Source organism: Falco peregrinus, chromosome 16 (genome assembly GCF_023634155.1).
Source record: "Falco peregrinus isolate bFalPer1 chromosome 16, bFalPer1.pri, whole genome shotgun sequence".
Classification (NCBI taxonomy): domain Eukaryota; kingdom Metazoa; phylum Chordata; class Aves; order Falconiformes; family Falconidae; genus Falco; species Falco peregrinus.
The window spans coordinates 2,826,496-2,851,233 of NC_073736.1; the positions used below are offsets into that span (position 1 = coordinate 2,826,496).

General features: G+C 52.0%; 2 long non-coding RNA genes across 3 annotated transcripts; one reads left to right on the forward strand and one right to left on the reverse strand.

The window, feature by feature from the left end:
- Positions 1-1,625: 1,625 nt before the first annotated feature.
- Positions 1,626-23,885, reverse strand: LOC106112649 (uncharacterized). The gene is made up of 3 exons (XR_008749957.1): positions 23,615-23,885; positions 3,383-3,663; positions 1,626-3,297 (listed from the first exon to the last, which is right to left on the reverse strand). It is a non-coding gene; the product is annotated as an uncharacterized LOC106112649 (long non-coding RNA).
- LOC129785757 (uncharacterized) lies at positions 8,584-24,656 on the forward strand. 2 transcript variants are annotated; one of them, XR_008749956.1, is made up of 2 exons: positions 8,584-23,372; positions 23,901-24,656. It is a non-coding gene; the product is annotated as an uncharacterized LOC129785757 (long non-coding RNA). The 2 variants fall into 2 exon arrangements; XR_008749955.1 differs by having other exon boundaries at positions 24,433-24,656.
- The last annotated feature ends 82 nt before the right edge of the window (positions 24,657-24,738 follow it).

Here is a 24,738-nt window from a genome sequence, read left to right on the forward strand (position 1 = left end):
CCACCACGGAGCTAGGAGCAACCGTGCTGCTGATTAACAGCATTAGCAGAAGCCCATCAAAATAATTCTAGGATTTAAATATTTTATCATTAATTTGGGGCTAATGAACCTTGTGAAAACTGTTGAGTTCTGTTTTCTTTAAGGTTTTGACTTCTGGAGACACGCAGTTGTGTAAGAACCTATTTATAGAGTTCCTTGTAACAGAAAATTCAAAACCAGAAGGGAAATCCCTTTTCCTCTTCCCTCTGCACCCCAGGGCAGCGGGGCTGAGCCCTGCCAGCACAGGCATTTGGGGTGGTTTGGATTAATCCTAAATTAGGGGGGGTCAGGGAAGGAGGGAAGGTGACAACATGGCAAGGGCAGGGTACGGCGTGGGGCACGGGGGAGGACACAAACCATTCAAGGGGGACTTTTGCAGCATTTCCACTCCATTTCCGGGGCTGGCATGAAGGATGCTCTGGCATCAGGATGACCCAGCAGGCAGCTCCTTGGGGGGGGGGGGGGGGGAAGGGGGAAGGAGCCAAGACCGTGGAAGAGATGCTGCCAGGTCCTGGCAGCCCCATGGCTGGGTGTGGTGGGAGGAGGAGAAGGTGTTAACCATCAGCTGTGGTCAGTTGGGTTAAAATCATGGGATTTGTGGGGTTTATAAGGTCTGGCTGCTGCATTAGCCCCACCTGCCTGGTTTCTCTACCCCTGGGGCTTGTTTCCCATTGGGGAGAGGAATGTGCCTGCTGCTGGTTGAGGGAGAGGAGGTTGCTTAGCTCCCGTTCCTGAAGCTGACCTGAATATGGTGAGTTGGAAGGACTGGGGTACGCATACACACCATCCTGGGGGATGTGCAGCTGGGGCTGTAATGCTGGTAGGACGGGCTAGCTGCCAAGTACGCTCTCTGGGTGCTTGGGCTGAAAGTGTTCTTCTCCCACAGCATCCCAGGTGTTGGCAGGGACCCACCTTTCTCAGCCACTTTTCACCAAGGCAAGGTGCCTGCCCCTCCTTGCCACTGCAGCCAGTGATGGCATTGCTGCCAGAAGGGCTGCCCCACCGAGATGCGCTGCGGGATCCTGGCCAGTGCGTTAGCTGGGTGCCCCAGACATCCGTACTTAGGAGCTCAGCCAGCCTGCTAACCCCCCTCCTGGGCAGGGGCTGCCCTTCCCTTGTACCAGCAAGGATCGGCGTGACGGTGAGTACTGCCTCGGCAGCTTTCTGAGCCCTAGTTGTGATTTATTGGAGACAAGGCGAGGGGTTAGTGGAGCCTGGAAGTCCCCATCTTCTGTGGCTGGTATCAAGGGTTACAAACACACTTATAGCAAGGACCATCCAAGGTAGAGGGAAGCCCAAGCTGCAGCCCTTGAGCTGGCTGAGGGTGAGGAAGCAGGTTAGGGCTTGGTGGTAGGATCTGTGCTGACAGCCAGAACGGATGGTCTCCGCTGCCTGGCCAACCCGATCTGCCCTACATTCTCATCGTGCCCTGGCCGTGGCTTCCCTTTCACGCTCAGGGTTTTGGTCAAATGGAGAATCTGGCCAGTGACACACAGTCAGGAATGCTGGCCACCCCTCTAGAGGTCCCAATTCACCAGCCAAGCTGGCTCCAAGGCAGTAAAAAGACGCTGTTTTAAAAAAATCAAACCAAGTTTATTTTCACAAGAGAATCTCTCCAGTAATTCACGGCTCCCAGCTCGCACAGTTTCACTGCTTGTGACTCTCTTGGTGGGAAGGGGGGGGGGGGGGGGGGGGGGATGAACTGGTTTCACTTGGGGGACACAGGATGAGTTCTTTACTAGGGGATACCTCTTACAGACGAAGTGGATATACCGCTCTGTTCCCATGCTTGTGGTGCTATTTTGGTACCTTCCAAGCAATTTGCGGGTAGGAGCCCTGCCCCTTAGCAAGCAGCTTGAGGATAATAACGCATCTAAGAGGACTAAGCTGTAGTTTCGCACAGCAAGTTGCCAGGACGGCTGAAGAGCCAGATTTATGGAGAGAGGACTGCATTCCTTCGCTGCTAGACACTGCGGCATCCCCACCCACCAGCTGTTGCCCAGCCTGAGGAAGTCATGTCCCAGCCCTGCTGCATCTGCGCCCCAGCCCAAGAAGCGGAGAAGCCTTAAGCTGCTTCATTCTGGGGAGTCCCATGGCCCAAGCAATCAGGTCTGGGTCTCGCTCTGTGTTTGGTCAGGGTGAAATTTCAGGCCTCCAATTTCTTTTTGCAGCTCGCTTCCTCCCGGTTCATCTGAGAAGGTGTCCTCTGCTTGCCCTCACGCCCCAATGTCTCAGATCTCACGCTTCTCCCTAACAGTGGGATGGCAGTGATAACGGCCTGAGATGTCCTCCAGCCCTGATCGTGTCACAGCTCCGCTTATGGTCCTGATCCTACTTACTTTTGAATATGGCAGAGGAATAGTCCCATCTGCTCCTAAGAGAAGAAATAACAACTCCCTGACCCTTGTCAAGCACCAGAGCTCTGCAGCGTTCTGTCTTCTCGTATGCCTGTTGTCAGATGACAGTGCTACCTGCCTGGGAGAACCCAGAAAGATTAGGACTTGCTCCCTTTGGATCACATCTCTTCCCCACCTGTCTCCCCTCTAGGACAGGGTGTTAGTCTGAAACATTGGCTTATTCTGTGCAAAAACACAGGAGCCCTAATGTCCTCGCCAGGATTTGCATATAAGTGAGTTAGGCTGATACGGATTATCAAGTCAGAAAGAACCACCCTCTACCATGGGAGAGCTGGGTAGTTGTCCAAAACAGAATGTGTTTCCTGAGTAGGGGCCAAACAGCCAAATCTGATCAGCTCCCAAGGCTTTGAGTCCACGGGCTAAGCTTGCTCTTGGAGCCAGTTCTTAACCCAGACTTCAGAACTGGGCACAACAAACTTAAAATCGCAAGCTCAGATCAATCTGCTTTGTACCAAAGTATCTACTCCCCTCCAGGCTTGAGGGAAGACCAGAAAAGAACGGCATGCTTAAAACCTCTACAACGTGAGCCCATCTTCCGGGGAAAAAAAAAAAAAAAAAAAAAAGACTAGAACGGAACACTAGGAGCTGATGCACCAACTCATTTCATTGTTTTTCTTGCACCCATTAAAGAGAGGTTCAGTTTTCTGTAAGGAGGTGGCTCCACACTCATACGGCTGAGGCACAGAGCGGTCCCTGGAAGAATGCAATCCTTGATGCTGTAAGAGAAGACCACTGAGCTGTTCAACAACACCATGCTGTGTTTTAGGATCCTCAACAGAAAGAACTGATGATGCCTCAGGAGCTCCGTGGCTGAGCCAGTCCTCCAAGTGGTTTTGCTGCTCTTTAAGGAAGGCAATAGACTGTATAGTTATCACCTGAAATGGGATAAAATCCCTCCCACCAAACTATACAACCTACTACCTCACCTCCACAGAGCAGTACGGAGGCCTTGGTGACTCGCGGCTGCACCGCTGGCTTTGCATTACTTGCACCACCTGCCTCCGTGCTTGGTGTAGAAGTAGATGATGAGAACCGAAGACCTGACTGTCTCCTTAGGAAAGACAGTAGATTGTATAGTTAGCTCAAAGGGAGGACCGCACTCCACAACTATTCAATCTACTACCTCAGCCTCAAGGACAGCTTGGCACCATGGCAGTCCAAAGGCAATGAGATGATCCGTATCCAGGCATCGGCTACTCTGCAGCCCCTGTGAAGAGAAATGCATGAAAATTCATCAGACTTCATGATGTTAGGGAAAAGGAGTCTCGTACTCAACCTTGTCCTGGAGCCCTCTCTCCTTTTTGAAACCTCCTTCAGTCCACTTGGACTATACTTTACCCTTGGCAATCACACTGGCTGCAGACTTTATGTACCCAAGGGCTTACGGAAGCAGCAGCCCTCCCCTTTGAACCCAGGGCCATACGTGCAGGTAGCATGGCCCTGTGAGACTGCAGTAACACCAAGTAACACACAGCAGCTGGGCTGACCTCACCTTGAACACACAAGCCTATCTAGAACAAACCTGCCAGACCAGATAAGAGAATCCATCAATTTAGCTGCTATGTACTCCAGGGAATTGAGCAGATTAGAAATAACTGAGTACAAGGAAGCTTTTAGGCTGCAAATGGAATGGTATCGAGTACATCAAGGCAGATCTTATTTCCTAAACAAATGAGTGCAACATGCAGGCTCGGTGTCCCTTTAATGCTGTAGCGCAGCCAGGCAATATTACCATGGATCTGAGACGGACTGGCTTCCCCCCAAGCCTTTGGCTCACCTTCTGAGACTTTCTCCTTCTCTGTACACCCAAATACAGATGCAAGGTATTAAGCTGGTAGTTTAAAAGAAACGTGTGAGGTTCTTTTTGCAATGAGAAAGAATTCCCCTTGATGATTAAAGCCAGCCGTAAGTACCAGGGAGCCACCAGCAGCCCATGGAGGGCTTCCCATGAGAGCTCAGCGGGAGGTGTCCCCAGCCCCCCCAAAGGCTGCCCAGTGCGGCGGTGGGAGAGGCTGGGGCTAAGGCAAATGTCCCCAAAGGGACGATGGCTGCCTGATGCTTTGTTCTTCCCCAGCTAACAGGCAACAGCCTAAATAAGCGAGATTCCCAAAGGCTTGGCGAACTGTGGCCGCCGGGGTCCTTGAGGTGAGAGTTTAGGGTGTATATCTTCGCAGCAAGGTTTGGAAAGTGTCCCTTTTCCTTTGCAGAGCTGTCCACAAGTCCTTCTCACTGGTGTTCAACACCGTCCAGGTAATTCTCTTAATTTCCTCTGACAAACTCAGCCTCCACAAAGGATGCCCTACTGTGCCAGGCCATCTGGCCCAGGCCTGTCCCGGTGTGAAGGGCTATAAAAGTCAAAAAATCCATGTTGCAGGACTGATTCCTATAGCATCGAAGGACCCAGCCCATCCACGGTGCCAAGTACCGTGCATCCCAAACAGCCTTCCAATGGGAAATATTATTCTCCCTGTTTTATTGGCACAGAAAGGGATGCGCAGAGGTTGCACATTCCTCCTCCTCACACGCAACACCAGCCAGAGCTTCACCGAGGTTACAGTCGGGCTCAAAGGTCCATCCAGTCTGTCACAGGCCACTCTGCCTCCTTGGGGACAGAAGTATGAGTTTAGTCTAAAGCGTTTCAGCTTCCCAAGAATTAAACTAGTGCCACAGGCACCAACCAGAAGGGATTGTGGTGGCAAGAAAGCCAGCGGTCGCTGCAGTGGTAAAGGGCTGGGGAGGTGGGGTGGCCTGGATGGTGGCATCAGGTGATGCATGTAGCAGAGAAAGCTCATCATCTCCTAAAAGACTCTTGGCAACTGACTTGGAGGAGCAGTTATTCCTGATTCCCAAGCTGGTGATTGATATTCCTTTAAACATATAAGCAAGATGTATGGGCCAGGCATTTAAAAGGTCACTTTTGATACCATTACAGAGAATAGGCGTTTGGACCAATCTCAAACTGTGGGTGGGAAATTACATTAAATATTTCCTAGTTCACATAAACCTAATTATACATGGGGGGGTGGTGGAGGTGGAATTCCTCCTGACTTCTATAAGTAACCCTGAAAACAGGAGATTTAATTGTAATAATTGTCTTAATGAGCATACGTTTTGGGAATACCCAGATGCTGACTCTGCAATCCCGATCTTGCCAGGGTCTGTGAAGAAACGAGTCAAACGGGAGAATTTAGAAACACTGCACCTAGTAAGGATCACCATGACCATCCTACCCTTGGTGTCACTGTCACACTTGTTTGTGCTAGGTGCTATACAAATTGCAACAACAGCAAGCCCCTCTCCTGGATGGCTTTGTGGTCTAAACCATCAAGACAGAGGATGGGGAAAGAAGGAGAAGCAGAGAGGTGACCAAATTTGCCAAAGATGACGCAGCAAACCCATGGTGACACTGGTACCAGCCTTGGGAAGTCCTGCTCCAGACCCTGGTCGCACTGCCAGGGCAATGGTTTGTCTGGACCAACCTAACCAGGTTAGCACAGGTCACTACCCACCTCTCCCGACTGTCTTTGACAGGGAAAAAGTGATGTTCCATTTTAATATCTGCAGGAGAACCACAGACCCTGGGAGAGAGATCACACACATACTGGGTAACAGTGCAATGGTAGAACCCCACTGAGGTTTTGTGAGGCGTCACGAATTAGTCATATATCCACGCAGCCATAAGATTTGTGCAAACTGTGTCTACCAAGATTCTCAGCAAAAATAATCCCATGGCAATCGCCAAAGTGAGCTGCGTTCCAGCTCTGCCCTGCTTTCCAGACACGGAGCCTTCCCTTCTAGCGTATTGCTGCCGGAACATTGGATTGCAAGGGCCGGAATGGGATGTAGATATGCAAAATTCCAGATCAAATCGCCAACAGGGTCTGTAGGAGCCAGAAGCCTGTACCCCAAAGCCTCTCACTGCCTTCTACGTTATTTAAGCTCAGATTTTGAAGATGTTTGGATAGTTGACTGCTAGGAACCGGACCTCTGAAAAACACCATTTTCTGTGCAGACCTTAAGGTAGTGGCATGGCAATCTTCCCTTTCCGGATTCATACGAATCCTTCAAAATTACCCAGATTTTATTTTAGTGAAAATAAAATTTTCACTAAAAAATAAAATTTTCGTGAAAAAAAAAAAGGCCTTTGTGAGAGCCTGCAGGAAGGTGCCCATGCTCAGAGCGTGCCACCGCTCAGTCCAGCTGCCTAGAAGTGCTTGGAGGCTTGGAGAAAACTGGCAGGGGAAGGATTAATACGTTTTTTTCACAGCCAGATCCTCTAGGCTGGCAAAAAACTGGCATTTCCCATCCAGCTTTCAGATTAATTTTTGGGAGGGAGGTGAAGCACAACTGATCCTCAGCGAGCGGGGCTTGCGGCCTGGCCCAGCAGCCCCCCAGCAGACAACCCCAGCTGATGCCTCCCAAAATTTCAAAGCATCTGCAGACCGAAGATGCCCAAGCACGGCCAAGTCTCTGCCTTTAAAGCCGGGAGGCACTGAGCCTGGAGAGTAGCTGGAAAGGCTCCGAAGCTTTGAGGAGCTGATCTGGTTTATTAAGGAGCACTGAATGCAATGGAGGAGGGGGGAGGAGGAAACCGTAAAACAACAAAGTCACTCCTTGAAAAGCAGACACTGCTTTCAGCCTTTGTATAGCCCCAGTCCCGTGTGTCGGTGCCAAAACGTGCTGGGGACAGGCAGGGCTTCTCAGTGGGAAACCAGGGCCCCAAGTCTCCGAGAGGCTTTTCAGGCTCCTGGAGCATGGGCTGCGCTGGGGCAGAACCGGCCCCAGCTGATGCCAAGCTGCCTGCAGCCCGCCGGCTGCACTGGCACAAAATGGCTGACGGGCAGCCATTTTGTTTCCTTAGCTTTGCCAGTAGGGAAGCCGGTCATGCCTTCATCTCCTCGCCTCGCCGCCTTGCTGGAGTGGGAAAACAAAAAGCAAACATGCAAAAGGGGGAAAAAAAAAACCAAAAAAACCCAAAAACCAAAACCAACTGAAAAAGCTCTACCAAACCCAAACAAAAAGAAGCGAGGAAGGTCTGCAATTGCTCCCCGATGTTGCCGCCATGTAGGGTGCCATTTAGAGCCGTGCGACTACTGGCCGGCAGCAAGGAGCCCGCTCGCAGAAAAAGCAGCAGACGGAGCAAAAAAACATCTTGAACGCACCCTGCGCTACTGGAAAGCAAAAAAAAAACATTTGCCAAACCAGCCACGAGGACAAGTTGCTTTTAACTTCTCACAGGCCAGGCGAACCTCTCGGAAAAGCAAGGCCGGCCGTCTTCCCAGTCACCCCGTCCCAGAGCCGATATTAAAAGATCACGCTTTGAAAGCGTTAATCAAAGGTGCTGAGAAGAGGGAAACGGAAGTGGAAGTAAAAATACTTAAAGTTCATTCCTGCAACAGCCCCCGTCTCCCAGCAATGCTTTTCCTCCATGCTCTTTTAATGACGTAGGTCGTATTTTATACCAGTATTATCGTAGCATTTATTATTAAACAATTAGCAGGTATCTTAATAAATAGCTACTCCTCTGTTAGGGGTTGTCTCAAGTCCTATCAGATGTTTATAAACACCTAGATCACTATTAATGAATCTCATACTGTTATCTGTAATATAGGCATTTGTAACCTGCTTGTTACACTACTTATCTTTTATTAACCCTTGATAAATCCATTATTAAAGGTGGCCACAAAGGTAACGGTTTTTCTAAACGTTCCTGTATTTTCTTTGTAAATTAGCATATAATTTCCACTCTCCTGAAGGAAAAAAAACCCACCCAGAATTTTCGTCATAAAAGTAAAACAGGCGGTATTGATATTTCATAGAATAATTCCTCTGAAACACTAAAAATCAAGAGATATAAGAGAAAAAATACCTTTCTGGTTTATTTTTACCTGCTTCATACTCGATTCTAAAGGTTCACTTAAATACCTAAAGCAAGCAGATCCTTTCCTGTGATATAAAACGCTTCCATTAATACTGTTTTATTTCTCGATGTTCAGTTCCAAAGCTGCTCGCGCAAGGTGTGCAGGTAACGTCCAGCCCGAACGTAGATTTTGTCCAAAATATTTAATTTGCAATGCGAACCCCCAGCCCAGCACCCACCCCTACAGCCCCGGCCCCAGGACCACCGTCACCTGTGTAATTCTCTACATTGTCCATTTGTAAGCAAGGCAAGCAGATATGGAGGCAAATACCTTTCTGTGCAAGAAAAGCGATTTCACCTCTTTCTGCTCTCCTTCCCAGCTCCTCTCTGAAAGTGTCTGCTTCTCTCCAGGTGTCTGGGCAGCCCCTCAAGGAAAGGTAGGACGATCGCTCCAACACCGATGCCTTATCAGAGCCCAATCCCCCCCATGCCACAGGGACAGAGATCTGCTCCTCCAAGCATCCGTGAACGAAGAGACGTGACTACTAACTCCAAGACATCCAGGCTACTGAAGGAAATGCAGAATCACTTTTTTTAAAAAAAAAAAATAATAATAATAAAAAAAAAAAATCGCCTTTATTTGGCGCATGGTTCTGGTATTTTTACCATGCTTCTGCACAAAATTGTATGGTAACGTCACCAAGTTCCCTTAAACTTTCAAGGCATGTTACTGTTGATGGCGTCTCTGTTGTGTATCACACCTTAACGTGTGCAGGATACACACGCTGGTGCAGTAAACAGCTTGTTATCACAGCACAGCTCCGTCCTCGTAAGAAAAGCAAGGGCTTAAAAAGCCAAGAACAGCTATTCCTTTTAATATTTAAATTAAGATTTTTGTATTCCTGAGATGAAAACTCTCAAGGAAAGAAGGCAATAAACGAAAGAAAAATCCCTAAAAAAAAATAAAATCCTCCGTATCACGTCAGCTAAATCCGAGTGCTGCCAGATCAGTGGTAAGGTCAGATATCATATTCACCAAAAACAAGAGGACACACAACAGGTTAAAATGCTACCGTCCGGCAATGACCAGCTCTAATCATACCAAGCCGATGTGTAAAACCATCCGCCCGTCCAAAAACAAATTAGACAACAGTGCTCTCTGGTACTTTATAAATACAGAAGAAAGGAGGGCTGTTTTATTGAATATAGCGAACAAACCTTTCCGTCCGGCTATACCGTGCAGCCCTGCGACTCTGCGTGCACCGAGTAGCCTTATGCTGCTAATACAAAAGCTCAGTTTGGCAATTCCAGGCATTTTCAGTGTTCAACATACGCCAAAACTACCCACTCTCTGCCTCTGACTTTGGTCTCGTTCCAAAAGGTCCTTTTTTTTTTTTTTTTTTCTCTTTTCTCTCTCTCTCTCTCGCTACTGCCGGTGCCACGTAGAGACAGGAGAGTTGGGCTCGAACATGGCCGCAGCCTCCAAAAAAGAGCCAAGTCCCAGCGTCCTGGCTTTCCCCTTCCAGACGGAAAACAAAATGGCCATGCAGCAGCCATTTTGTTTGCTGCGGGATGGGAGGGAGAAGGGAAGGGAGGGGAGACGCAGGCCAGGCGGGAGTGCGCAGGGAGGATGGGGGGGGAGAGGGAGGGAGAGGGGAGGGCATCCATTCGGCAGGAACCCAAAAGCTCCGCAGTGATGCCCGGGCGCGCCCTGCCTTCCTCCCGCCGGGGCTGAGCGGCCCTATCCAGCCCCGCAGCAGGACCGAGGTGGAAGGACAGACATGGGGTCGGCTTTTCCAGCCTTCCCAGGGCTAAGCTCGAGTTGTCTGGCCGGACAGGGGTTACGCTGCCTTCCCCGGGCATGGCCACTGCCACGGGCAGGCTCCTGCCCCGCCGCTGCCGGCCCCGCAGGGCTCGGGCGCTGCGAGAGCTCCCACCAGGAGCCAGGCAGGCGAGCGGAAACCAACGCGGTAACGTCAAACTCCTGAACTTCCCTGTGCAGGAAACGGTGTAAATAACACCCGCGGGGAGGGGGGAGGAACCCGGCGCGGGCCTCGGGACGGCGGCTCGGTGGCAGCATGGCCCCTACCACCCAGAGCCAAATGGCACCTGCAGCCACGAGGCCCCGGGGAGGAGCGAGCCCAGGTTCCCTCGCTCGCTGCCTCAGCATGGCCGAGGCCGGCGCAGGGCTGGTCTGCGACGACACCTCTTGGCTCCACGGGTCTGCCCCTGCCCCTCTGAGCACGGCGGGAGGAGCGGAGGGCCGGGCGGGCAGGGGAGGATGGGGCTGAGCCTCCCCCCAGCCCTGCCTCGCACCTGCGAAGCACCTCGCCAGCTCCACTTCTAGCTGTCGTTCTGCCCTTCCATGGACCAACGACGACGCTGCCCGTCCAGGCAGCGCCTACGGCTCAAGATGCTGGAGCAGCACCTCACCCGACCCACTTCTCCCCAAAGGGAGAGAGTTCCGGGTTAGCAGCCAGCCTCACTGAAGCCAACAAGCCACAGAGATGAATCCCACCCTTCACCACAAAGGTTAAGCCCTTCCAGTGCTGACCAAAACCAGACAAGAGGTTTTTAGAGCAAGGCAAGCACCTCGTGACCTTGTGCGAGAGCACCCGGCACGGCAAGACCCTTAGGAGCACGTGAATCAAACACCCACTGGGATTTCCACTTCTGTAGGTGAGGCAAGCGGTGAAAATCAGGACTATTCCCAGCACTTAGGATGGGTAAGAGTTGCCAGTTACGAGCCCCATCCCCTAAGGATGCAGGGAACTGGAAATGCCAAAACCTAGCACAGTTTTGAAGCTGCTACAGATCTGGTAGGAAAATCCTACAAGGAAGGTTGTTAATTGAACAAGGCACTTTGTGGCATATTCATGTGGGATAAATTTAAGCACTGGAGGCTGGACCTGCTAAACTTTATCTAGTCAGTGGGGAGGGCAATTTCTCTGCAGAGTAGTTTGGAGCAGAAACATAATGCCAACATCTTGAATTATCCTGCAAAGAACCCAAAAATCTTTAGGGTTTTTTTAATAACCACTACTCCTCAGTGTCTGATCCTCACTGCATCCTTCTGCAAAGTAACCTAAGATCTCCAGGTGAAAATTGTTATTGCTTAGTAATTTGCTGTGATTGATTAGCCTTATTAAAGTGGTCCTGAAAAGAAGCATCAGCTGTAACAAACTCTCAAGTACCTGCCCATCCTCACTTCTCATATGGGCTCAGGGAGGAGCCGTCTGACCTCAAAGGTAGGTTTGTGCACTTTGTATTAACCTTGTAGTTTGGGAATTTTGAAGGTATTTGAGAGCTCCAGGTATGGTTTGTTGCAGTAGGGTTTGGGAAGGCAAGGCTCGCTCGGAGCCCCTAGCTTTCACATTGAAAGACTTTTGCATTTTTCCTGCATTACTCTGCTGGGAGACACGTCGAGGCAGCCTGCGGAGCAAAGGGCTATATCGCCCGCAGCCACAGATCAAGAAATGGTCACATGCAGCATATCGGTTTGAAGCTAGGAGTGAGAAACAATTTCAGCTGCCCTGGCACCACTGCTCTCTTCTAGAAAAAACCCTGACAAACTGAGGAACTTTATTTTTATCCTTATTCTAAGTTAAAACTTATTACGAACAAGGCGGGACAAGCTACATCTGCAAGATGAGGTGGTTTGCTTTTCCCAGTAAGAGGGCCCCCCGACCAGCTGGGCAGCACCTTTGTGGTGGGTCCTGAGATAGAGCAGGAGGATTAGGGATGTGCGTGGGGCTGGGATTGCTGGAGGCATTAATAGCCCCCACAAAACTGCATATAGCCTCTCGGCGCTAGTTGGTTATTCAATGTATTTCAGCCAAATGGGGGGTGGGGGTGCATGGGGTGAAAGATGGGAATAAGAAGAATAACGAAGAGGGTTTGTGTGCTTGGGAGGCTTATTAGTGCAGAGCGGACGGTGTCTGACCACATGAGCAAGGGAAGGCGATCACGAACGCACAGGTTTTGCGGACCTGGGTTACTGACAGAGCTGAGACGGTTTGTGTTAGGAGAAGGAGGTGTGAATGTGATGAAAATGCTGGAGCTTCACAAAGGGTAAGGGTGCTGAGCAGGGGGGATATTTCTGTAGCCTCCAGTCAGGGTTGTTGTGGGCTTAGTAAACTGGTGGTAGATTAAGATGTGGCTGTGAAAGGACTCCCTTCCACAGGACGGGTCACTCGCTGGTGATGCTTTCTGCTTTCACGTGCTGCTGCTGTGGCATCACCGGAGCTTTCATTCAAGGCACACCCTTGATATTGCTCTTCAAGCTTCCAGTGTTGTGAAGAGCTTACTGCCTGGGCAACAACCAGTTGAAAACCAAGAGCAAAGGATTGTTAAGGCACGTGGGCCCCTACTTCAGCCCCAGGAAACCCTTCCTCAGGGGTGAATCATGGAATGAGGGAGTTGGTTCTCATTCTTCCACACACATATACTTGCTGCCAAGGGTTGTCATTTGATAGTAGGTAGAGCAAAGCATGCTGTCTGACTTCAGATCAGCGCTGGGTGTGGAGAACAAGACTCCCATTTCTGTTTGTGATCAGGACTTGTGAAAAAGGGTCTGTGATGCTGTCATGGGTCTTGCAAGCCAAAGAAACCCATCCTTTAGCTCTGTTTTTTTCCTACCACATTGTACAGCGGTGGAAATCAGCTGCTTATCGTCATGTGTTTGAGTTGGTGGACTTCCTCAACATCAAAGCTTCCCCTCTGGCTGTTTGCTGGAGCCTCTTCAGGTCTTATCCTTCTGGTCTGCTCCTATCCCAGCAAGTCTGTACAAACGCAGCCCTGCTGCCAACCCTCACATGCTCTCTCCTCCTTGTGCTGGCTGTTTTGCTTCTGGTTCATGAAATTTAGAGTGGATAAAAATGTGAGTTAAGAAGCAAAGGGGGGTTATTCATTTGCTGGTAAGAAGAACTTTCCTTGTGAATGAGGATAAATGGTATTAGCTTTTTTTCCCTTAGCTGGTGCAAGCTGTGGGTGAACCAAACTGCCTTCTCTGGGTATTTGGATGGATTGTTTTCTTCTCCAGGTTTGTCCAGCTGTACCTTTCCTCACTGGGCCTGAGGACTCTCTTGGGAGTCTTTAGGACTCCTCTGCTTCTGTCTCAGGGGAATTATATACATAAGGCAGCAGCAGCAGCGACAAAATAATTTAGGAAGAAAAAACCCAGACTTCACAGCTGCGTTGCTGAGCTTGTGCATCCATTCTTAGTGAGTCACTTTGCCTGTTTCCTCCTTTGGGAGATAGATAGTCCCTACCTGGGATGCTGAGAAGGTTAATTAGTTAATGTATTAATTAAGTGAATGTACTTTGAACAACGGAATTGCCTGAGGCAGTAGATCCCATGAAGGTCTGAGTCCAACGCTGGCTTTGACAAGGTTGGGCTCCCAGCTCTTACCAGCCGAGACACCTTGCCCTCAGCCAGAAAAGAATTGAACTTACATGCATTACTCATTCCGTTGCCACAGCACATCTGAAGCACAAATTGCCGGGGTCCATCCAAGCTCTTTCCTGCCTGCTTCTCCCACCAAGGATGAAGATACGGCTGCCTCTCTTCTCACAAACACAGCTTTGGGGCTCCAGAGCAAGGAAACGGGAAATCCAGGCTAGGGTTTTTGACAGCATTGCTAGTCTTCTTGGTATGTGCCCAGCCATCTGGTTGTGACCCATATCCCACCTCGCTCTGGGGGACTGCGCGCACCCGAGGCAGTTTCTCTTCTCTCCTCAAGAAGATGGGTGGTGGTAGAGAACACTCTGCCTGCTGAAGTGAGAGGCAGCTTCGCTTTCCACCCCGCTGGGACCCATCCCAAACTGGATTTGGAGCTGCAGCTGCAATGAATCCTGCAAGTCAAACCCTTTTAGACTTTGGCCAGTCCTGAGCTCATCCAAAGGCTGTTTCATGCAGCTTCAAGCACCTTATGTGTCTGTGGAGGCAACTGAACAGTAAAGTCAAACCCTGTAGCAGAGGCTATGACCTAGTTCTGAAAGGATCCAACAAAGACGTAACGGCCAGAGCTGATGGGGGTTGTTTGCCTTGCTCGGGCATGAATGCAGCAACCCATCCAGACCCTGTGCTTCATCAGGGTGCCAAAAGTTGCCCCTTAAGAATGTGAGACTGTTCCCTGGTCATCCTGTGTGGGCTAGATGGAAGACAAATTGTGACAATTTTGACCGCTCAGAAAACTGAGATGGAGTTTGATTTCCAAATGTGAAACAAAATTCTCCTCCCGCATCAGTTCTGCAAGCTCTGAAACTCTCCGGGTTCAGCTGGGTTCCTCCCCAGCTGGAAAGGAAAGCGCAAGGCAACGTCACAGCTATTTCTTCTGTCTCACATGTATACAATGCAAAGACCTAATCTTTAGAAGCTGAAAATCATAATTAGGCAGGCAAGAACCTACAGTCTGAAAAATGCATCCCTCTTTCTAGCCTAGCCTGAGGTGTGTATTGTATTAGGCTCTTAAAGGGCTGAGTTTTCAGAGTTGCATTTTCAGAAATGAACTGCTGCCGAAAGCAGACCCCCTGAAATAAGCAAGATTAGCAAATGTTCCCATCTCCAGCAGTTCTGACGATGCCACCAGCAGACAGATTTTCATCACCCTTTTGGCTGAGCCCTTCTGGAACTGTGTACATATTTTTCCACAGGCTGAGCTCTTTACAAAACACCCCTTTTTCCAACACAGAAACTATACAGATTCCTAATTGCAGCCAAGTTTGACCACAGATACCATCACACAGATCCATCTCTTTTCCCTCTTTGTTGATGCAAAAATGCCTTGGAGAAATAATAGCAATATGTCTTTGCTAACTGATGGTGTTGTGTTGGCTTTGACCCATCAGTTGATTGGCCATCCTCAACTGTCATTTCCTAAACCCAATGTTTTTCTGCTTGTTTATCTTCCCTGGCCTTGTTTGCACACAGCCACCACCCAAAAACCTCGCTCTGTCCAGGGAGTAGGATTTATCACTTCTGTTTCAGTAGCAGCAGAACACAGAACAATGTAGGGCCTATGCAAACAAGTACTGCTGTTTTCTTTTGCTTTTCATTTATTCCTCAGCGGTAAATCAGTGCATTCCAAACCAAACAAAAATCGGAAGATTTAGGACCCGAAGAGCAGTCCAGAGCAATATAATAGGGGTTGAAGACAGGTTGCATTTAGAAGTTAAGCAACAAGTAGCCCTTGACAGGAAATGAAATATTTAATCTGTGATGCGTACCTCAAATTGTTTCTGGCCGCTAATGATGTTTTGGCACTCTGCAAATGGCAGGAGCTCAGGTGCCTGGGTCACTTAACGCTACACACAGGAGAGATCTGGGCTGAGCACATAAACTGCTCCAGGCAGGGACCATCTTTATCTACTAAGGACAGCACTTAGTAGAATGGATCCCTCAAGACATTCCCACAACCAAATGTGACACCAGTAAGAGCTAATATAAGCGCAGTCTGACACAGTTGGAACATACAGGACACCAGGACTGGGAATTACAACCCTTCGATTTTGTCCTGACTCTGTCACCAAGCTTTGACCTTTCAGAAGACCCTAAAGGACCGTGCAAGCTTGAGCTGCGGCATTATGAAAAAGAATTGATCCACACACCAGCTCCTCCTTTGACTTCGTTTCAGCCCAAGCCAGGCACATCGGCCTGGCATTTGCAAGCCAGTGCAGGGCTGCCATGTGTTTTTTGCACAGATGGACAAGACTGCCGAGGAAAAGATAGTGGAACAAATCCTGAGGATCCTGCACGAGCACCTACCAACTCCAACCAGTGTTCTTACAGAGCCGGACTGAAAGCCCAGTCCCTTCCGTGGCCACGTGGGGACTGTATAGCCTGTACTCAAGGTCCCACATGATGAACAAGACTTGACAAGCCTGGCAGCAAAACATAATCCACCTTTACCTGCTTGCAGTAAAGTTGAGCTCGGATGAGCAGGCAGCGCCTGGAAAGCTGAGCTGATCGGTGCGTTACAAAGATCCCTTTGAACTTCTGTTCAAAGCCCTTTGGAAAAGACACCTGCCTGCCTTCCAAAGAGGCTTTTCCTGGGGTTGATGCTGCTGTTTGCAGCAATCCTGGCCGGTTTGTTGTCTGCAGCTCTCCCGGGGCTCCCTCCAGCCTGACCTACGCTGCTGAGCCCGGCGGGGAGAGGGAGCAGACGCCATCACGGCATCCACAGCTCAGAGCAAGCCTTGTTCTCAGCCTGCCTGAAGTGGCCGTGGCAGACGTGGATAAAAACAGTACCCGGGAGGCATCTGCCTGCAACGGGGCATGCACTGTTGATGCGCAAGGATGAACAGATGGGTTGATTACACAGGGAGAAATGGACACTAATCGTATCCAGATCCACCAGCTGCAGGATTTCCTCCTGAGTGCTAAAGTACAGGAAGCCCTTACCTGCTTCGTTATCCTGTCTCTGTTCATTAGCCCTTCCCCCGCCCTGGGAACCACATCTCAGCTAATCCCCTGGGCAGGGGAGGGCCCAGGCTGCAAAGCTGAGATCCAGATGGGAACTCCACAGTGCTCAGGCACGGCTGGATCCAGCCCCAGGTCAGGCCCTATCCTGGCTGTCAGCTCCAGCCCAGCCAGGCTCCGCCGGCTCAAGTTTCCCTACTCTGGGAGCTCGTGGCCGGACTCTCTTTTGCCGCCGCCTCTCTGAACAGCTGGGAAGATTTTGGGACTAAGGAGAGAGAGTTGTGCAACAAAGACAAGCGCTGGGGCTCGGCACATCGTGCACCTCCACGTCTCTGCTGGGATGCAGCCGCTTCTGGGGTGGAGCCCCGTGTGTGTCGAACAGCTGGGGAGCAAAGGAGCTTTTGCAGATTTAAAACAGCAGAGGTGATCCCCCAGCAGGCTGTAGGACGACTGGCTGGGCTGAACTGGGAGGTGACGTTGGGGACCTTATCTGTATTCTTATTTCTGGGAGACTGAAACATGAGGTTTCATCACCTGCTTGGCTTTTGTGCAGTGCCAGCTTGGAGAAAGGAGCGAGACCCTCCTAGACCCCTTTATCCTCTGTGTACCCAGCTCTCTTTGGCCGCAGCGATGTGCTCCCAAGGCAGCGCAGCTGGAGGGACGATCCCCGGCGTCCTCCCTGTGGGGCTGCTCAGCTCTTAGCCCAATCCTTCTCCCACACTGTGTAGAAATTCAAGCTGTCAAGGACGCTGGTATCGGCACCCACCCTGACTGTTGGTGGAGTCTCCACGTGAGGACCACAGCCTGCTTGACAGATGTTATAACCCGAACTGTTGCTCTGAGTTGGGCTTTTTGGGACCCTCTCCTCGCACACCCAGGGTGCCTCCACTCCTGGCTCTCGGGCTTCTGTTGTCAAACTCGGTGCAAGTAAATTAGCTGGCTCCCATTCTGCTGCCGGCTCCTAAGCCATCCTGGCTCCACACGCTGGGATGCCACGTGCCGCCCCGGTGACCTCCGTTCCCCTCGGCAGAGCCGGTGCCCAGTGCCGAGCAAGCCAAGACTGCAGGAGAGGAGAACCACTCCCTGAATTCTTGGTGTTACTCCCAGAACCTCCCTGCCCAGCCGAAGCTGCTTCAGGTCCCTACGCCTGGCACTAAAATATCAGCACGGGCCATCCCACAAATTCAATCCAGACCCTGGAGGTCCTGACTGAACTGTTGACCAAGTCAAAGGTGGCTGTGGCTGCCCCACGGAGCCCTCGGGCTGGGAGGAGGAGGAGGCAGCACAGCGCTTGCCATGGACTTGCATGTGAGGAGAAACCTCCTGCCTGGTCCTGCATAGGCCAGGGCTGCTCTGGGATGCACAGCCATCTCCCTTTGGCTGGTCCTCAGTCCCCAAGCCCAGGACAGTGAAGCTGATGTGCTGGCAGCAGCCACAGGACAGAACAGCACTGGTGGGAATGAGCCGGAGAGGTGCTTGCAAAGCCACCACCACCCCAGTCTGGCTACGGTCCTCCTGAAACCACTGGCTGTCACACACCGGGCAATATTTAATCATCATCATCATCACGATAATGTAATACATACCTCTTAGACTCCACAGACCTCACTTTATGCAGCATGTACCCTTTTCTGGGCTACTTCTTTTACATTTTCTGTGGCCAGGACTACCTCGTGAGCGACCCTAGTGTGCCAAACCCCGCACACATTAGCCCTGCGTACCTATCTCATGGGCTTTCCAACTGCAAAGCCAGACAGCACAGCTCAGTGCCCATGAGCAACCCTACAATAACAAACCGGCCGCCTCGCTTTGTCCTCCCAGTCCTCACCTTTCGCAGCAGCCAAGTAACATCAAAGATAAACAGTAGCTACGAGCAACTCCACAATAACAAGCCGGTACCACAGAAAAAAAGTGGAGGGAAATTAAGGAATGAAAGAGGTGGTGGAGAAAGGAAGAAGAAAACAAACAAACAAAAAAAACCCAACCAAACACAAAAAACCTTCAGGAAGGAAAACAAATGATATTGAGTTCTTCTGAGGACCACTTCTGGGATGGTGAATCAGATCTGGGTACCTCTGGCCACTGCATGTACCCCATGGTGCATGAAGCTGCTAGCATCGGCTCTCCCTTGGATGTGTTCCTACAAGGATCCTGTTAAATTTGTGCCCCAAAATTGGAACAATTAGTGGAAAGGCTGAGGATGGAGCCCACAAAGGCTAAATTCAATCTCCCTGCCTTTTTATCCCCTCTTTCCCCACTAGAAGTGGCCACTGGAGTGGTGAAGCTAATGACATGGATGGTCCAGCATGGGGGAAGCTGGTCGCCTCGGGTCTGGCCTGTGGAGACACAAAGCCCAGCATTTTCTACAACTGTAAATTAGGCGATTTTCACCAGTGCGAGTTTTGCTCTGAGTTTTCTATGTTTGTTTGGGTTTTTTTTTTTTTAAAAAAAAAAAAAAAAAGCAAAAAGGAAATCACAATCCAAACTCTGCCTTGGCCAAACATGGCCCTTTTAAGGAAAGGAAATTTCCCAGAGCCACCCTCAACAAACCTGGAGGCCCGATCCTGCTCTCAGGAATGCCAGTGCAAATCCAGAGTGGCTCTGCTGACTGCTGGGGGGGCTACAGCAGCTGGGTGAGGCTCGAGCCATGGAGAAAAGCCCCTGACCCCCCGCCTGGAGATGGAGCAGAGCTCTCACCAGAGCAGCCCGAGAGCAAACTCGGGATTCAAAGGCAATGAACAGCAGAAAGATCCAACTCCCAATTTCAAGAATTTGTCCTTTTTTGCTCAGCCATGTTCTAGAAGCACAAGCCCTATTTTGCTGTGAGCTGTGTGGAATAAAACAGCTGCGTCCCTTGGCTGGATGGCTCTTCTAGGGGTGCCAGATGTTTTGCTTAGGACACGTCAGAAGTGTCTTGCTTGAGTTCAGACTTTCTCTCCTCTCGGGCTGCCCGCTGCAAAGCCCACTGGAGCTTCAGTGTTTTGTTGTTTGGTTTTTTTTTTTTATATCCATCCTCTACCAGCTTTTCCCAGGGAAGCAACAGGGACTGGGAGCGAACTAGAAAAGGTCTGGTGTCACCCCAGCCCCCGTCTGTATAAATAAACTGTAAGGAGAAAGCTGGAGTGAGGTGCAAAACACTTGTGCTGCCTTCTCACTGGCACAAAGGGTCTGGCTGTAGAGCCGGGTGTAATCACGCTCCGCTGAAGAGGGCATCCCAACACATTTGGGGGGGTCAGACCCCATGAATGACCGCCTGCCGCCAGCTCCCACAGCATGGGAATTTTGGCTTCCAAACCAACGGGGGAGAAGGGTATTGTGAACCCCCCGTATGGCTGCGCCGAATGGCATGCCAGCGAGCGGCAAGCTTCAGAGCCAGACCCCGGCATCCCGGCCACCAAACCTGGGTACCCGAGACCACCCAGCTCGCTGCAGGGCCGTGGAGATGCACAACGCTCAGGACAGCATCTCTAAGAGGCAAGGGGCAGGTGAGGCAATTTTGGGGGTGTCCCTGGAGCAGGGCCGAGACAGCCAGCGCGGGCTGGTGGGTCACAGAGGCAAAGTAGCGCTGGGGCATTGGGGTGCATTGTGGCCGGTTCAAAGGCTTTACTGTAGGGTCACGCATTGCTCGCTGGAAGAGGGTTTTTTTTTTCCGAGAAGGGAGAAGGAGGGGGAACGCTGGGGTGGGGGGTGGGAAGTGGAGGAAAAATTTGGTGAAGGAGGAGGGGCAGCTCTCATGGCTCCCAAGCACTTGCGAAGTGCACGGCGGCTGGGAAGAAGGACCCTGCCCTGCAAACAAGCTGCTTTTGTTGTGTCCCAAACGGGCCTAAATTAAGTTTGACAGAAAGAGGGCAGATGCGCCAGGGCCAAACCCCTGGGCTCGGTTATGGCCGGGCAGAGCCCGAGAGCTTCGGCGCGGCAGTGCCAAATCTCGGCCGGGTGTGAGGGGAGAGGCGCGAACCTCCACGAGGCAGGAGGTGCCGGGCGGCCGCGAGCAGCCCCATTAATCATCCCGATGCCTTCGCAAGGCAGCTTCCTCCCAGGAACGCCTGGCTCAGTCCGTGTCCAAATCCTAAAGGCCGCCATCGCTCTGAGAAGAGCTGCCGCCGGCGCGTTCCCTCAGCCGGCTTCGCCCACGGGGGCCAGCAGAGCCCCCCACCCTGCTCCTGGGCATCTCCCCAGCCCTGCCGCCCGCCCTGGCACGCCGTGCCAGCGTGGAAAACGAGCCAGCTTCTAAACAGTTAACGCTGACAAAACGCTTGAGTTCCCTCCTTCCCGAATCCTCCTGGTGTAATTCACCCCCCCAAAATGAAATAAAATTATCCTCCTCCTCTGACCTCACCCGGGCATCCTCCCTCCCTCCCTCCCATCCTCCCTCTCCCTCCTTCCACCCTTCCCGTGCCCCCACCCTGCACTGGCACGGCCGGCTGGGAGCACGCGTGCCCGCCGCTCTGCTCGGAGCTCCCACCACGTTAGCTGCGGCTGCCATGTTGAATTGCAAATCCGACATGATTCGACATATTTTTTCCTACCTCGGTGGTGCCCGGTGGGGAACTAAAGAAGCACCCGCACGACACGCACCCAGCCCTGGGTGGCTCTCGGGGACGTCCCGGGTGGCCGTGTGAGGGCAGGGAGAGAAACCACCCTCCTAGTTCTCCTCCAAACGCCCTGTACGTAGGGTCCTGCCTATCTGCTATACATCCCTCTCTATAGGAGACCGATTTTAAAGTCGGATGTTTTAGCACCAAGGGCCGGAGGACTCGACAGGAAAGGGTTTCGGGGAGAAGGCAGGTTACAGCAACAACAAAGCGACTGAGCAACTGGAGGAACAAAACATTATTTCAAATCAAAGGCAAAAAAAAAAAAAACCAAAAAAAAAACCCAACCGCACGAACAAAAAAAGGAGAAAAAAAAAAAAAGAAAAAAAAAAAAGACACCCAAAATTAAGAGTGAGGTTCGATTTCGTACCAAGGCAGCAAGAGAGACGCACCGTGGAAGAGAGTGGTTTTGTTGTTGAGTGGTGGCTGGATTTAGCTCCGCTTATCCGGACAATCATCGGGGAAGGATCCTTTTCCGAGAAAGGCCAGTTTGAGTGAGACAGCTTTTTTTTTTCCCTTCTCTCGCTCGCTCTCTCCCCTTTCCTTCTCCTCGCAGCTCAACGCCAAGAAATGGGCGGTGCCTAGATGCCAGGCTCCATCCGAACGAGACACCCAAGGCCAACGGAGGCTGGCACAAAGGCGAGCTGGCAGGAATTCCTGCACTCGGAGCCGCGCACCCGCGGGACGAGCTGCCACCTCCCAAAAAATCAACCTCCGACACCGCCCGCTCCGGGAAGTTGTCCCGTTGGGCTTGAAAATGCCCCACCAGGCTCAAGCACGGGGAGGGGGCGGGGGGGAAAAGGACAAGGGGAAGCAAAAAAATATAAAGCCAAAGCCAAGACCTTCATTTGCACCAATGCAGGTTAAACAAAAGGCCTGGGGAGGTGGATTTTTCTTTTTTCCGGCCCCCCAGGCTCCTTCTCCCGCCTGCTCGTCCCCCTCCTCCCTCCTCACACCCTCCATCACCGGCTCCCTCGCCCACTGCCCCAACGTCCAGGCAGAAACGAGCCCTGGGCTCCCTCCTTCCTGGTTTTAGCACGACAGGAGGCGGCGGGTCCTTGAATAGGAACACACACCCAACGCGAGAGGCATCCGATGGGGGGGAAGGAAAAAAAAAGGACAAAAAAAAAAAATACATATATATACACACAAACAACAACCCACCCGCCATGGAGGAAGGTTGGGAGCAGTCGCCGCCAAGGGTGGCGGATTAGGGGTGGTTTGGGTGCCAGGGGGTATTTTTGGCCTTTTTTTTTTTTTTGCTGTCCAAGCACCTGGGTTGTGCCGCTTGTAAAAGGGGAGTCGCAACGGGTTGGGGAAGGGACCAGGGAGAGGAGGGGGGGCGGGGGTGGCCGGGGTTGGTAGCGCTGCTGGGGAGATGCCAAAAAAACAAAACAAAACACGTTTTCATTTTGTCTGCACCAGCCTGGGCGCAGGCGAGCGCGGGAGAGAGGGAGGGAGAGGGAGGCGCACGCCAGAAAGCCGCCGCGCTCAGACGCGGGCCTGCGGCCACGTCCCTCCACAGCCGCCCCGGCAGCCGCTCCCGCTCCCTCGTCCCCCTCTCCCTGCCCACCCGGCTTCGCCTGCCAAGTCCGAGTTGGCACGGCTCCCCCGGCTGCGCCGAACAAAGCCGTCACCCATCCCCGAGCCAGCGCTGACAGTAAGCAAAGTGACAGGCGCATCTTCCGCATGTTAATCCAAACAGCGAGAAGGCGAACGAGCAGCGGAGGCCCCCCCCTTACCATGCATGCACACCCCCCCGCCGCCACCGCCGGCCCACGCACCCCACCCTTGGCACCCATCGGCCTCGTGCGGGGATGGCGAGGCCCCCGCCGGCGGGAGCACCGAAGCCTCCCTGTCGGCGAGGTTTAAATCGAGCCGAAGCCCCGCTCGGCGGGCAAACGAGGCCACTCGGCATCTGCTGTACCTGTTCCCGCTGCCTTCATCTCGCCTTGGAACCGTGACAAGAGCGCACTCGCCTCTGGTGGGCTCTCAAAGCCGCGGGTCTGTAACCCTTTGCAGGAAGTTGGCACCGATCCCAGGTAGGACTTTACTCCCCGGCTCTCGCTCTCTCCCCCCACCTCCGCCTCCCGCTCCCTCCCCTCCGCTCCCCCACCCATCCTGTCCCTTGGGCCCCTCTCCCGTCCCCCAAAACACCACCCGGCCCCCCACTCCCCCTCCACCGGCTCGCCCGCCTCGTCGGCCATGGAGGCAACACGGGGGGCGGCCGAAGGCTGCTGGGCGCCCGCCGAGCCCCGCGCACCCGCCGCTCTGGCACACATACCCTTTAAGGATGACCTGGGCAAGACAGAGAACAACAACTTCCTGCTCCGGCTCCCTAAAACGCCTGTTTCCACGCAGGGGTTAGGCGGCGCGGCGAGACGGGGGGAGCTGGGAGGAGGTTTGGGGGTTTGTCGTCATTGAACCATGCTTTTTTTTTTTTTTTTTTTTGCCTTTTTTTTGGTTGCCTTTTCTTTTTTTTTGCCTTTTTTCTCTTTTTTTTTTTGCCTTTTCCCTTTTTTTCTGGCTTTTTTCCTTTTTTTTTCTTTTTTTTTTTTTTGGAAACATAGATTTTTGCCCGGCAGCCCAAACCCAACGCGAAGGGAAAGGGGGGGAAGAGAAATCAAATGGGAAGAGAATAGCTCCAAGTCGGCAGGACAGTGCACGGGAAACGGGGAGATTAGCGTAGCTCTCAAAATCCATCGTGCCCGCCCCGTTTCTGAACCGTTCGCCCCCGCGCCTCGTCTTTTTTAATTCTCCCAGCTCCTGAATTATTCCAGTCCACGAGCGGGAGGGGAGCGCACAGTCCGGAGTCCCTCGGAGCTGCCAAGAGCATTGCAACAGGAAAGAAAGAAAGCGAGAGAGGGAGAGCCAGGCAGAGCCCTCACAATCGAGCAGCGAGAAGAGCAAGGAGAAATTAACATCCAATTAGTGCCGTGTTTAACGAGGGAGACAGAGGCGGCTGTTGTTTTATTGCCCTGTTCTTTTCAGGCGCATCTGACAGGCAGCAGGGAAGGCACCCCTGCTCCAAGTGACGTCATCATATTTTATTTTTTAATTATTTTTTCCCCCCCTTTTTCCCCCCGTCTTTCCTCCTCCAAGTTTCGCAGAGACAATCTCGGCAACTCGGCCAGGGAAATTCGGGACTTTCTCGCATTCGAGCCACCGGTTCCCCCTCCGCCTCCGGCCTCCTTCCCCGCCCCGTCCACCGACACCAACCCCGGAAAAACAAACACGCCAACCCACCCCAAAGTCTTTGTTCTTCCAAAAAAAAAAAAAAAAAGGAGGAGGAAAAAAAAAAAATAATAAACGTTGGGATCACAGAGCTGGAGGGAGCCCGGAGGAGGTTTCTCCGCGTGCGTGTCAGAGTGCGTGCGTGCGGCTGTCCCCTCTCCCGTCCCTCTCCCC